The sequence below is a fragment of the Pyricularia pennisetigena genome, chromosome 6 (assembly GCF_004337985.1).
Source record: "Pyricularia pennisetigena strain Br36 chromosome 6, whole genome shotgun sequence".
Classification (NCBI taxonomy): domain Eukaryota; kingdom Fungi; phylum Ascomycota; class Sordariomycetes; order Magnaporthales; family Pyriculariaceae; genus Pyricularia; species Pyricularia pennisetigena.
In genome coordinates, this window is record NC_043744.1 from 3,844,840 (window position 1) to 3,861,356 (window position 16,517).

A 16,517-nucleotide genomic window follows, 5' to 3' on the forward strand; every position below is an offset into this window, starting at 1 on the left:
TTTTATCAGGTGTATAGTAAACCTGTGCTCCATTTTTATCAAACTCCTGCCTTTTTCAGTTTAATCCAAATGGGAAGACGGGTAGACGCAAGCTGACTGATTGTGTGGCTAAAATAATTAAAAAGGCACATGCTCAAACGGCCATAATGGCCGGCAAAACTAACGTAGTTAATACTAACGTGGTTCATCAGGGCCCCGGACATATCAGAACCCCGGACACTTTTCCTGCACAATACTATTTCCAATTTCAATTGCAACGCCAGCGTTGTTCAATTTATTTTAATGCAATCGGATATATGTACATCAAACATTTTTACATCCTCCTAACAAATGCGTACATTATATCCAAATTTACCGCAATTACCGCAACGTCGTTTAATCGCCGGTTACACATTACTTTTTTCCCTATTTTGATTTTTTTTCGTATATTAAACCATCGGTACCATTTAATTAAAACAAATTTTAACTTTTTTATATGGTAAATAACCCCTTTTCGCGGATACGTGTTTTTTAAATTTTGCGCCGTTTGTTAAGCGTTTCGTTGGCCTTCCGAAAATTGCGGTTTTCCGTTTCCAAAAATATGGTTCGATAAATAATCGATTTTAACCTTTTTATTAATTATTTTACAATATTAAAAACAAACGTTGGCGAGTTTCTTTAATAATAACTAATTCGATTTTTAATAAAAATAAATTAATTAACGGTTTTTATCGGGTTATACGGTACTTAAAAGACCCAGGTATCGGTGCTGGAAAAATTAAATTTTTTAAATAACGGCGTTCGTAATTTGTTATTTAATTTAAATATAGTTGTTTCCGGGTTATGGGGGATAATTCCCGCCTTTCGAAAACCCCCGGCCATATTTTCTTTTATTATTAATTTTTTATAAACCGTTGCAAAAGCCAAAAAATTCGATTTTGCTAATATTAATAATATGGGCCCAGATAAAATCGTTAATTTTTTAACCGTACGCCCGTTTAAAAACGTTAAATATTCCGACATTAAATGGCTCAATTAAATAAAATAAACTAATAGGTAAATAAAATGGAATAATATTATAATTTCTGCAATAATTTTCGAATTTAAAGGATTAATAATTACCGTACCTATCGAATATTAATATCCGATATACGCTTTTTATCCGCGATTTTATATAATTATTAAAATATTAAACCCAATCGAAACCAATTTCGTTATCGGTCCATTTATTAGGGGTAGTTTTTATACGCCAAAATACTAGGAAACCGCTTTTTATATACCAATTTATGAAATAATGGACGTTTTTAACGATAAAATATAGGGTTATATCGTAACCGTCGCCATTGATGCAGCAAATTATAATCGCCCATTTTCGATTACCAGGTTATATTTCTTTGCTTTTTCCGCGTTTTTCGGACCTAACTATAGTTATTCCAACGCAAATTTGGCCCATTATAAAACCAGTTTCATCGAAATTATATATATCGCAATTTTAAATACCATATTTGGCCTTTATATTAACCACCAATTAAGATTACGCGTTTAACGCGTTAAAATTTTCGTAAAAAGTTTTTTGGAAATCGTAAACGCGAAAAAAACGCGTTTTTAATTTTGTGCGTCGTACGAAACGATATACCCATTATTTACCGACCGGTCGCGCGTCCCGCGCAACGAAAAAATAATCGGCCATTACGGCCATATTATAGTCTCAGTGCTCAGACTAGACTCCCCTGCTTCGCAGTGGGGACCGAACGCTCCATATACCTTTTAACCACATGGTTTTTCGACCAATTACATTGGCCGAAAAAATCGCGCTCGTTGTAGTTAAAAGACATTTTGTCGCATTTCGCCGTTTATGGCGGTACCACCAATAAAATACCTAATGTTGCGATCTCGCCAACCACCATTCCCCCGATATATAAAAAAATAAGAAATTTCTATTATTATACCATATATTTACGTAAATTAACCTTTATTTGATATATTATTAAAACAAATAAAATTTAAATCCAATAATGGAAAATATATTCCAAATAATATTAATGGATATACCCGAAAAAGTATTTCCATCCGCGCAATTTATAACCCAATATTTTACGTCCAATTTAACTTTATTACCTTTATTTATATCGCAATTATTATCGTTTTTATCGTTATTCCAATTATTATCGACCAATCCTATATTTGAAAATAAATGGGAATTTAAGCCTTTTTTAATCGATTAAAAGCAATTACCGAGGAAATCCGGATTTAAAACGGAAATAAACCCCGAAACCAAATTTATTCGCAATATTACCAAATTTTGGCGCAACCGTTACCGACGTACCAATTTTACGCAATTTATCCACGTTTGGGTAATAACGGCAAATTTTCACGAAATTACCCGACCTGCCCCATTGCGAATATTTTTTTTAAAAAAAATATTACGAAACCTTTAAATCCAAAAATGTTTATATATTAATGGGGTCGAATACCGTTTTAATAAGAAATCTTTTACGTTTTTTTAAACTGATTTTTTACGCAGGAAATTGCAACAATTAATATAATATTTACGCTTTTTAAACCGGTTCGAACCTATAAACTTCCAATTTTCGGGAATAAAAAATTGTTCCGCCAAAAACGTAAGTAATATAGATTAATTTAAATAAATATTCGATACGTCCACCCAAGAAATCCCGTCCAAAACGCCAATATTATACAAATTAATATTTTTATTATTATTATTTTCCCCGGGCCACCGCCCGTTTTATTTATCGTTACAAATTTCGAACGTGGTATACCTGGAACCAAATACCTTTTTAAAAACCATAAACCCCTCAACGTTAAAGGATTAATGCGTTATATTAATATTAGCGATTTTAACCTACGAATATTCCCTTTAAAAAAACAATTATTTATTACGCGTATTTATATTATATTTTATAAATAATGGAACTTTATAACGTATTATAAATATATTATCCGGGTTTGGAATATATTTATTTTATAAAATTATTAAACGGTAAACCTAACAATTTATCGCTATTACCCGAATACGTTATTAATAATATCTACGTTTATATTTAGCTTTTACCGCGAACAATAATAATAACTTTATATATATACATATATATATATATATATATATATATATATATATAGATATATATATATATATATTAATATATAAATAAATTTAAAAAGGATCGTTCGTAACCCAATATTATTTTTCGTATATAATAATTTCAATTTTCTGGATAAGGTATAGGACTTTAAATATAAACAACGTAACCGAATGCAAAATTTCACATCGTATTTCCTTATATTAACGCCAGGATTTAAACGATATACGTAATCCCAGTGGCACGCCACCGTACTTTTCTGCCAAAAATGGTTACAAACGCCCGCCTTTTTACAATATCCGGACACCTATGACGAAAACGCCAAATATTATATAATATATGAAATTTGTGGTTTTTTATTCCCTAACCGCCTATATACGCCTAAAATAATCCCATAATACCTTACCCTCGCACGAATTACACCAATTTCCTACTTTATCCAAGCCCCCGTTATTACCGAAAACGAAGGGGAATACGCAGGAATTATCCAAATCCACGAAATCCTTTTTAAACGTTTTTTAAACCTATTACCCGATTATTTCGACTATTTTTCCGTCCTGTTCCTCGTTTATAAAAATTAAAAAATAACGTTATATATCCGTATTATTTAAAGAGCTTATATCGAATTATCCCACCTTTTTAACAAAAAACATTAAATATTACCCGTACCAGCGTTTTTCCATATCGAACTTAATTTTATTAACCAATTAAAATAATATTACGCCCCCATTATATTTATCAATATAATAGGGTTAGGGGAATATAACCAATTTTAAAAAAATAAAAAAGAGTTTTACCACGCTTTACGGTTTTTACAAAATGCATTCCGGTCCCGCATTTTATACATTATAATTGCTGTTTTCATCTAAAATAGATTATTGGATAAAAGGTAAATTTTTAAAAACGCCCTGAAAAAAGCTATGACCGATATACTATATAATATATATATTTCCGTGGTAAACCGTATTTACGATAATATATTCGTTGGTTATATTAAGGGTTTAATAAATATTAGATTATGGGATATTAAACCCAAAATTAATATCGCTTTCCGCACGTAACGCCGCTATTTACAAATAATTAATTTTTTATAAATAATAATAAACGCGTTCCACCAAAGAAATTACGGCGTATTGAAAATTTAAATACCGCAATTGGTTTTATTGTTTTACGGTTATAAAATAAAAAATTATAACCTTAAAATATTATATTTAACCTGGTTATTACGACCAAAAATTACAAATTAACCGCTGCGGACCGGGATTTTAAAATTAGCGTTCGTAAAATATATTACGGCCGGCAATGGATTTAAACCGGTAAACCTAGCAATGAAATATATTAATAAGGGTTTCGTTATAAATATTAAAAATAACCGCAATTCCACGCACAATTTGCGAAAAACATTCCTAAATTGTGCAACGATGGGGCCAATCGCAATTACGGTGCGCAAAATATTGGAAAATATTATCCGTATACGCATTAACAGCAAATATTACATAATATTAACTGTTAACAATATGGGTTGCTAACAGGGGTTTAGGCATTAGCCTAGGTGCGGCGTGGTGCTAATTGCGTTGTAAAAGCCTGTAATTACAGGGCTTAAATGCACTAAATTCACTAAAATGGTTCACTAATTTTGGGATTAATAGATTTGATTCATTAATGGGGGAGATTTTGCTTTATCTCCCTTATATACTCTCCGATATCGAAGTGGGGGTCCGTACCCCGCAAAGGGTTCCGGTGCCGCACACGATTTTCCGAAAAATTATTTTATATGCGTTGTTGAAAAAACACCTTTATTTTTATATAAACCATTTCTGGGTTCGCACTAATTTGCTAATTTGGTGAAAATTTCAACCCGGTATAGGGCAACTAATTCGTAAATGCAGGGTGGGTGTTAAACCATATTCGCTAACATTTTTAATCGCAATTCCTGCAATATACAAAATATAATAGAAAATCCGACAGCCCCAACAGCCCCATTTCGGCACTATTTATTATGGTTTATATACAAATAAAGGTGGATTTATTACATGTTAAATAACGCATATAATCAATACCGCCTTTTTTTTGCTACTATTTACATAAAATCGGAAAAAAAAAGTATATAAAAAATAAAACCCCCCAAAAGAGATCCCCCTTATGTCCCAACCCGATTCAAACTCCCGATATAAACCCCCTGGGAAATTAAACCCTTTGTACCGACCTGTAACCCCCGAAATGGACGAACCCCCAAATTGGAAAAAACCCCCAAAATTGTAATAACCCCCGGATTCGAACCCCTAATTTACATAATATTGGCCCACGGAATTAATTATTAAACCAGGTAGCTAATTTGGCTGTTCGTTGGTAATAGTCCAAAATAAATATATTATATAGGGTATTTCGAATGCGTAAATCGCCCAAAACACGAATTTTTCAATTTTGATTCAATTTTTGGTATAAGGTCGGTATAAATTGCTATTAATTAACCTGTGCAGGGTAAATTCGGGTAATACGGCCGACATTGGGTTAACAAAAATCCAATATTTGCAAACAAAGGAAATGTAATGGGTACTTAGCTAACGAATTAATTAAATAATGCCTCAAAATTTAATAGGTAAAAACTAAATTTTTAGGGGTTTAAACCTTATAAACTTTAAAAGGAACCTTGTAAATTGGAAGCGTTAGGGGTTTTACTAGGTTATTAGCGGGCATTTGTTTAGATTCCAGGTATTCTAGGGTTATTAATCCTTTTATAACTAATTCCCGTACGTAGTAAAATTTTAATAACGTATACTTAATACGTTGGTGGTGCGTAAGGTTATATGCGTTAATTATAAAACCTATATTATTTTCAAATATTGCAATAAAGCTTCTTATAAGTAATCCAATTTTTATAAATAAGCTTTTAAACTATTGTGCTTTACGCAGGGTTTCCGTTAAAGTATCGGTTTCGGCTTTTGGAATGCTTAAAATTATAATATTAACTTTTTTGCATTTCCATATTATAAGGCCCCCAAATAGGGTATACAAATATCCGTAAATAGATTTTAAATCTTCCCTGGCCCCGGCAAAATTGCTATCATTAAATCCCAGTAATTTAAAGCTTTTAAAACCCCTTATTAAAAAGTTGGGTGGTAATTCGGCTTTAAATATTCTATTTCCACAACAAATAAAAAGGATTTAATACCCGTTAAATAACGTAATAGGTTTTTAACTGCCGTTAAATTAATTGTAATAGTTTTTGTTAAAAAGCGTAAAAGCCATTAAACCGTAAAACCGATATCCGGGCGCGTTAATAGCATTAAAAATATAAGGGTACCAATAATACGCTGTAATAATTTGACTTTTAACGTATTTACGGGTTTACCCTCACTATATTTTAGCATACCCGGTTGTAGGGGAATAAATATAAGTTTGCAATTAATTAATCCGAACATTGCTAATATTTCCTTTATATAATAACTTTAATGGAGCCAAAATAGGCGTTAAAACCTAGTGTTGATTATGCCGCTGTTCAATTGGCTGCGCGCATGAAAAATGCAGCCGACTGCACTTAACGTGCGGTCGCAGGGCCTTTATAAGGCCTGTTCTTAACACCTATCCCTTATAATTTAAACGCCTAAAAACTAGGTTGCAGGACCCCTGTTTTCCAACGCGTATACTTTATTAAAAAGAGTTTTTAAATCCTAAATATATTGCAATTTAGGACCTATTAGCAGGAAATCGTTTACAAAAATAACGATAAAATGTTTGGATTTAACGTTATAAAAAACAGCGGGATTAGAGATTAATGGCTTAAAACTTTTTTTAAAAAATAGGGTTTTAAATTTGTTTTACCATTTTCTAAGACCCTATTTTAAACCGTATAACGCTTTTTCCAACTGTATAACCTGCAATTTGTTCGGATTATAACCCATTTCCACTAACATTTTAACGGTGGTAGGGTTACAAATTTTGGCCTATTCGTTAAAACCGTTTGGACTTTGCAAATATATATTTACGTCGGTAAGGTCATTATTTAAAAACGCACCGATAAAATCGATTTGTTCTATTTCCCAATTTTGTGTATTAGTTATAGCTAAAAATGTACGCCAGGTAGGTAATATATTAATATGAGCAGAGGTTTCGATATAATTTAGGCCTCTGACATGTAGAAAACCCTTAATAACAAATTTAGCTTTACATTTTATAGGTTTATTATTTGTATCCTTTTTTAATTTAAATACAGGCCGGGTAAAAACGAGTTTACGGCCTGTAGGCATTTTAATTTTAAAGATAAAACGGAAGGTTTTTGCAAGGACAATTTGGTCGAATTTAAACGTTAAAGCAGTTAACCATTTAGCATTTTCAGGGCGACTTAAGGCCTGTTGGTAATTATTTGGTTCACTATTTTTAATGGGCTTTTTCTTTATTCTTTTTTGGTTTGAAAATAAAGATAATGCACGTAATTTATATCCATTAAATCTGGGTTTTCGAACTGCGAATTTAATTTTATATTTTGTATTTTAGGTGCTGAAAATACCGAAATTTCCGTTGTTTTAGGTACTGGATTAGGTACCGTTACCGTTATAGGTTCTGGGGGGCGAACGGTAGGTTGTACAAACCTGGCGGGCATTGTATTTTCAGGGTTTAAATGCCCTGTAACGGGTGGTAACTACCCTGTAACCGGTGGTAAATGCCCTATATTTCCAGGGTTTTTTTAGGGGATAACTATCCGCTGGAACGCGGTTAATTTCGTTTTCAAATTTAAAATTAAAATCCCCCTTTAAATCTATATTTTCCCCCTTTAAAATTTGTAACGTTTCCCCTGGAATAACCAAATTTTCAGCGGTTATACCCTTTATAACTTTTACGGTAAAGGTTTTGTATACGGCCCGTTTAGCGGGTGCGTAAACCAACGCTGTAAAATTTGATAAATGGGTTAAAAATTTCACCGCTTTGGTGCGGAAAGCCAATTTACTAAATTTATGGCGTTTTTTCCAGCGGTATAATAACCTGGTATACAGTATTAATAACCCAAAAATGCCTGAAATTAGGCTTATGCGGTAATCCAGGTTGGAATTCGGAATAAAATTCCTCGTAAAGTGTTAAATCCCTATTAATTACCGCTGTATGGTTAATTAAATTAACCACGGCAGGTGGTAAATAATATTATAAATATAATGGTAAACCCGCCGTTATAATAGTAAACCGAAGTTTATCCAAATAACCCTAACGGACCGTTTCGTCAATCCGTTTTGGCCGTGGTTATAGGGATTCGAAATGTTAAAATTAATACCTTCATTTATAAACCAAATTTAAAAGTTTATATTAGCCTCGTACCCCCCATCGAAATAAAGATTTAGGGGGTAACGCCCGTACGTAGTTTTTAAACCCCTAAAAAAGCTTTTAATAATTACTAAAACCGTAGGTCCGGCTTTATTTTTGAATACGATCGACCACCGAAAACGTGATTTTCGGTCCATTAATAATACAAATACGGGTTTTTTATTGTAAAAATTAAATTTCAAAGTTACTGTATCGCTTTTAATAAAACCGAAATATTAGGGGGTAAAAGGAATACGACCTTATTTATACGCCTAATAGAAATAGCTTTAGCGTAAGCAATACAGGTAATTGCCCTAATTTTGTCGAAATTAGGTAAACTTTTTATAATTTTAACGGATTTTTTTAGCAATAACAACCTTATATGCCCTGAACTCCTATACTATAACAGGGTTTTTTGGGCCTGGATTTCGTTATAAATACCTGTAATTCCATTTCCTTTAGGGGCTAATTAACCGTCCATAATTCGTTTAAACCCTAAAAGGAAATAATTTACAAGGGCCTGTTTTCAATCCGATAATAAAAAAGGTTTTAACAACGGATTTCTTATATAGGAAACCCCCTTTTTTCGGAAATAGTCCCTTGTATATTAAATTGTATAAAAGGGTCACCTAACGGTGTACCGGGCCTACGGGGCCCAATTTCACGTGGATTTTTAGGGTTTTTACCCCTAAATTTCTGCGTTATAGGTGGATTTACGGCTATTTCCGTATTTTGTTCGGGATTTACCTTTTCCGTTACCGTATTTTTTTCCGGTTCCGAATCGGTGTAAATTTTATAGTTTTCGTAATTTTCGGGGTTTATATTATTTAGTTTTACTTCCAACGGGGTTGCGTAACCCTTTATAACCCCCTATAAAACCATGCTAAAAGCGGTGCTATATTTACCTATTATATAGGCGTAATTCGAAATAACGTTATTTCGAATAAGGATATCGCACCTTTTAACCTCCAAATAAAACGAATGTTTAGCGGTATTTAAACGTCCCCATACTTTGCGATCTTTATCGTACAAAGTATTTTTTATTAATACGCCCCCTATATTATAATGTATAAGACCATTAACGATATTTATTCCAAACGAAGGGATATATAAAACGTTATTTAACGTAACTGTTTTAAATTTGTCAGCTTTTTGGCCGTAAAGGACCTATATTTTTATAATTCCGGTGTTTATAGGTCTAACAGGGCCACCTCCTGTACCGATTTCGATTGTAAAACCGGGGGTATAATCGGTAAAAAATTGCTTATTTGCAAAAATATGGTGCGTATTACCTATATTATACAGGATAAGGTAACCTAGTTTCCATGGTTTAGGGGTCCTTTTTACGCCGCGTCCAGATTTCGTTTAAACTTTAAAATTAGCTGCTAAAACCTATAGTCTTAGCTTTCCATTGGTATTAGTTTCCGAATCCGAATTCGAACGTAATTTTATAATGCCGCTAATAGCGGAATTAACCTTTTATTCCAGGGCGTTATACGTTGCGCATTCGTTAACGTTACCTGGAATTGAACCCGTAAATAATTCGAAATCCATAAAAATTATAGACGTTCCAGCGGTTAATTCGCTGGAGTTAAAGGATTTAGTATTTTTTGCAAAAGCAGAATCCGAATTAAAGTTTTACTTTTTTTTCGTGATTTAAAGGTGTTTTCCCACCCATTATTTTCCTTTTTAACGCCTTTTTTTAGCGTTTTTTTTACCCGTTTTTTTACCTTCAAACCTATAACTAACGGCTTTAACCTTTATAAAGCCTGAAATCGAATTTTCGGATATAAGGTCCGCCATAAGGTATTGCAAATTTAATTTTTCCGAATTTTGGCCTATTACCTGCAGGGCCCGTTAGGTATTGCGTTGGCGTTCGGTCCAAAGAGGAAATATCCCCTCCAAAGCCCGTAGGGACTAGTTTCGTACGTTCACGGGGTTGATTTGCACGTTGGTATTCGCTAATTTAGCTACTAATAAATTAAAACGGTTATTCAATTCGGTATTAATTTTTTAAATTTCGAAAGATTAAAGGCGTGGAATTCCCGATATAATGAATTTCAACTAATTTCGGGTGCAACGGAATAATTATCTTCCAAGGTTTTATAAACCGTTACGGGGTTGGAATACCATGCAATAAATTCTAAAAATTCTTTAATTAAATTATTTTTTATAAATAATAATAGGACCGATTACTCGTGTTCCGGTAAGGTATAACTAATTTCAGGGTTGGAAATAAATTCCGCTGCTTTTATAACCCTAAATTGCACTATTAACGCCCATTTTTATGAATCGTAATCGCTAACCCCTACTAATTTATAATTTTCGGGGAAGGAAAATACCCGTTTCGATACTTTTTTACCTATCCGGTCATTTAAAATTAGGGTACCGGGTGGATTAGGGGGTGCGGTTGCGTGTTTATTGTCCGAATTACCATTAGAATTAGTGGAATTACCGCTTTTCAGGGTTAATAGGGTAGTCAATTATTAAATTATCCTTTGGAATTAATCCATTTGCGCAATTAACGCTTTTAATTGCAGGTTTTGGGCCTGTAATTTAGCGGTTAAAATTTCGTTTAAACTGGGTTTAAACCCTTTATTTGCTGGAATTGGGCCTGGATAACCCGATATAGGGCTGCTTTCCATTATAAAGTAACCTAAACTATAATTGCAATTCGCTAATTTATAGCTATAATTAACTAATTTAATTGCTTAAAAGTAAATACCCTATTTAATTTAGGATTTGCTATACCGTTTGCCTTTTAACGCGTATAGGTTTGTAATTACCAATTACAGGGTTCATTGCTATTTCTAATGGTTAAAATCCACTAAAATACAGGGCTGGAATCCCTAAAATCCGCAATTAATGGGTGCCCTGGTATTTATACCAATCCAGGTGCACGTAACGAATTCAATTCGTTAAATGGGTGTAGGGTAAATTGCAGGGTATCGTACAGGGTAACGAACCACTAAGTAGTTCCGTTAATGGGTTTATAGGTTATTGTAAACCCTATTAAACGGATTAGGATTTAATGGGTCTGTAAATTATTGTAAACCCTATTAAACGCACTAAAAGATTTAATGGGTTATTAGCGAACGAACTTAGGGGCTTTTGGCCCTGATTCGCTAACGTAAACCCTATTAAAATTTGAACAAATTACAGTGGCGTGCACGATCCATAAAAACCACACCAAAAATTTTGGATTTGCAATACAAGCGATCACTGCAATACCTAAAAGGGCCTAAATCGAAACGCTAATTTTTAACGATCGCCATTGTAGATACAGGGGGTAAAATGCTAAACTAGCGCCTAAAACCAACAATTTCGCACAAAAACAGCAATATCTTCATTAATATACGTATTGTAAAAATGCGACAATAACCAAAATAAAACCTAAACTTTAGGTTTTCCAGCGATGCAAAATGCATTTTATTGCACAAACAAAAACCTTTCCGGGCTTATAACCTGTTAATAATATAGGTTACTAACAGGGGTTTAAGTATTAGCCTAGGTGCGGCGTGGTGCTAATTGCGTTGTAAAAACCTGTAATTACAGGGCTTAAATGCATTAAATTTACTAAAATGGTTCACTAATTTTGGAATTAATAAATTTAATTTATTGGTGGGGGAAATTTTGCTTTATCTTCCTTATATATTTTCCGACATCGAAATGGGGGTCCGCACCCCGCAAAAGGTTCCTGTGCCGCACACGATTTTCCGAAAAATTATTTTATATGCGTTATTGAAAAAACACCCTTATTTCCATACAAACCATTTCTGGGTTTTCACTAATTTGCTGATTTGGTAAAAGTTTTAACCCGGTATAGGGTAGCTGATTCGTAAGTGCAGGGTGGGTGTTAAACCCCATTCGCTGACACTTTTAATCGCAATTCCTGCAACACATAAAATATAATAGAAAATCCGACAGCCCCAATAGCCCCACTTCGGCACTATCTGTTGTGGCTTATACACAAATAAAAGTGGACCTATTACATGCTAAATAACGCTTATAATTAACAATATTAATACAATTTTTTATATGCTTTTTTTGTTACTGGATCGGAGCTTATTTAAAGCAAAAATAATTCGCGTTTCGCAATTTGATAATTCCATTATTGTTGGGGGAAAAAACACGTGTGGAAAGTAAAGGATGAAACTGGGTTGAAAAATGTCCGGGGTCCTAATATGTCCGGGGTCCTGATAAACCACGTCAACGTTAAGAGACGCGTTTAGTCCGAGGTTGGTGGCCCCTGGGCATAACCCTAAACTGGGCGTGGCGGTACAGTGATTAGGGCAGCCCTAGTTGGCACTGTATAAAGCAATGTTAAAAGTCAATATATGTATAAAAAGGCATTCCAAAACCCGCACATGGAGGCCCAAAACTTGATTTACAAAGCCCGCGGGCCAACAGCCCACGAGCCCATGGCTCTTTTCACTGTAGAAAATGTACTTATAATACTAAAATTAATATTAAAATACATGCCCCATAACGTGCAAATAAAATGGGGGCCCGTGGGTTTCGGTATTTGTTGGCCCATGGGCACCCGTGGGCGCCCGCCACGGGTTTTGGAATGCCTTATGTGCGGTACATTAATATTATTCCTTACAAATGCTGCATTGTGCAATGGATCGTAAAAATATCGACATTAATTTTCGGTGTATGTGAGTTTGGCAGTTTCGGTGCGGTATATAATAATAAACTTAAACCCGCTTTCACCGATCGGATCGGCAAACTATATTTAGTTAATGGGATGGTGGGAGCTTTCATCCATTTGATATGGCCGATTGGCGAGCCGCGATAACGTTTTGCACCTCTCTTCAAACCACCGTCCACGCGGCAGACAGCAATTTTATAGCCCAGTGTACTGTATAAAAATAAAACGCGAATTAAAACACTAACCCTAAAATCATCTAGAGGCTTTTGGACGAATTTGGGTCCTAAAAGAGTCCTATCCCAACAAGGCCTGTTTTGGCACTTCCCAATTTTTGGCCTTGCCTCTGAATACCTGCTAGGTACAAGCGGAATCTGCCAAGCCATACGAGTTACAAATCCAAACCACCACTAAGTATGCTATCGATTCTCGGCCTCGGTCTGGTTAAGTCGTCCATTCTTGTCCTATACCTCCACCTTTTTCCCGATGCCTTGTTTAAAAGGGTTATATTTGGCATACTCGTCTACGTCATGATATAAACGGTCAACTTCTTTTTCTCGCACCTTTTCACCTATTACCCTATTACGACTTTTATCGATTTTTTCGAAGGTAAAAATTGCGTTAACCAAACGGCTATATTTTTTACGGTCCTATACACCAACGTTATCGCCGATTTGGGGATTTTAATTTTGCCGATCCCCTTAATAATGCGTTTCCAGCCTAAATTTAAAACTAAAATCGCTATTATTAAAATATCAAATTTAAAAACCGCGTAAATTGACAAAAGATTTTGGTTATTAAATGGAAAACTTCGATTAACAAAACATATTGCTTACAAAACCTGCGCCGTTAATATTACCCGCGTAATTACCATTTACGGCGTCGCCCAAAAATATACCAAATATCCTAACGATATTATTTATAAAATTAACCATTGCTTTAATTAGAATTATTCGCGGGAATTAACATTTAAATAACCAGATTATATTACTCCGGCTTTTTATTGGACGAATATTAAATATTTAATAGCCGTAATTTACGCCTACTTACCGACGTTAAAACCTATTTGGACCTATTTTTATGTTGAAAAAAACCGTTACCGGGAATATTTCATACGAATTCGGTTACGGTTTTGACAAAAAAGTTCCCTGGAAAAATAATATTAAAAATAAAATATATATAGAATTAAATAAAGGGGAATTTAATATTACCGAATTTTCCAGGCCGGAGCAGTTTTTTAACTGGAATGTTATTAAAAAAATCGGTAATATTTTAAACGGTGGAATTTACGGGCAATTTTAGCATTTCACACCTGCGGTTAAATAAGGTTGGATTATGGCCTGGGGAATAGGTTAAATATATAATTATTCGTGGGGCTGTTAGTAAAAAACCTGTAAATTAGGTTTTGGTAACGCGTAATATTATAATTGTCGCATTAAATAATCAAATAAATTTCGTCGTTATATGACAGCTAGCGCTAAATTAGCGATAGGAGCAGGATAAAAAAGTTTCCACGTTTTTTTGGCTATATAACGCTACTAAACCCAACACATGGCTCTCCTACCCTATAATTCAGGCCGCGCGTGTACGTTGGTGTGCGTCATTAATTACTTCAGGAACGTTTAGGTAAGCAATGTCCCACGGGGTTCCGAAAAGTGGCGCATCGCCTTTCTATACATAATCCAAGAATCCCGTATTATATAATAACGCACGACAATAATTAGGGCAAGTTTAGAATTGGTAGCATCCGGGATTGACAGACGCTGCCTAACCCCTTTAAACTTGCAGTCGGTGGCAAGGCAGAGAATGTACCTTTTAATGAACAGCGTCCAACGAAACGCCAGCCGGGCTGGATCGCTTAAGGGTCCCCCGTTAAAGGTATTAACGGGTTTCCGCAGTAACCATTGGTTAGTTCGCGGTGGGTTAAAAACCGTGTCCATTCCAGGGGACCCCAATAATATAGTCCGTACCTTTTAAAAACCGTATATAAACTAGTCTCAGTGCTCAGACTAGACCCCCCTGCTCCGCAATGGGGACCGAGCGCTCCATATACCTTTCAACCACATGGTTTTTCGACCAATTACATTGGCCGAAAAGATCGCGCTCGTTCTAGTTTGAGGACATTTTGTCGCATTTCGCCGTTTATGGCGGTACCACTAACGATAATTTGTCGCATTTCGCGTTTTATAACGGTATTATTAAAAATATATTTAATATTGCGATATCGCTGATAATTATTTTATTAATATAATAATAATATATCGTATTTTACCGTTTATAGCGGGTATATCCAATATATTCGCATTATAATAGCAAAAGAAAATAGTGTAATTATAGTATGCAATTAAATGTTCGAATAAAAAAATAAATAAAAATAATAAAAATATACAATAATTTGCGTTAAAATTATTAAAGTCTGTTAATTATTTAAATACCGGCCGCGTTTTTATAGCCACTGTATTTGGAAAGATATTAATATATTAAGTAAAGTTTGTAATATTTCATTATATTTAATTTTTATTTTAAATAATGGTATATAATATTAATTTGAAAATATATCACAGTATTTATAACCTCGTAGACCTAATATTGCAAAGTGCATGCAATTATGGATTAAAACAAAAGTTTTGTTAATATTTTTATATTAATTAACAATTTGTTAAAAAGCTGAATAATTAACGCAAATATTGGCAAAATTAAAAAAAACTTTAATTTATGCATTTTTTAACTAATATATAAATAAATGTTATCTAACCTTTTTTTAAAAATTTTATTGAACTAAATAAAGCAAATAAAACAAAAATAATACAAATTTAGCATTTTTTTATATATAAAAATAAAAAGGGCCGGTATTATAGATCGAAGTTTACGTTGACGTTTGTTTATATACGTGATCCACTTTTCCAAAACTTGTTTTGATTAATGTTAAAATTGGTAAAAATGTAAAAGCATTTCGATTCTGAAATATATATAAAATTAAATATACTTTACCTATCCGCATATTTAACGGCTTATATAATCGTATATACGTACGAAACTGTAATATTATACTAAATGTATATATACCACCCCCCACGTGCAAAAACCACGAATTCTGGCTGTAAAACAAAAATAATATAAAATTAATAAAATAAAGCAAAAAAACTTATAAAATATACATTTTACATTTTTTTTATTAAACAGTTTTTAAAACCGATATCGTAAATTGGATGGGACCTGAACGTTTGCCTATATACGTAATCGAATCTGTGAAGTTCTTTTTTCATTATCGTTAAAACTGGTAAAAATATAAACGAGTTTCGATTGTAAATTATATATAAAAAAATATATATTTTGCCTATCCGTTTATTTAACTGGTTATATAATCTGGTATATGCACCAAAATTTGTAATAACGATATATTTATATATACGACCCTCCACGTGCAAAAAGTATAAAATTTGGTCAAAAATTAAAAATAATATTAAAGAAAATCGAAAATCGAAAAAAAAATC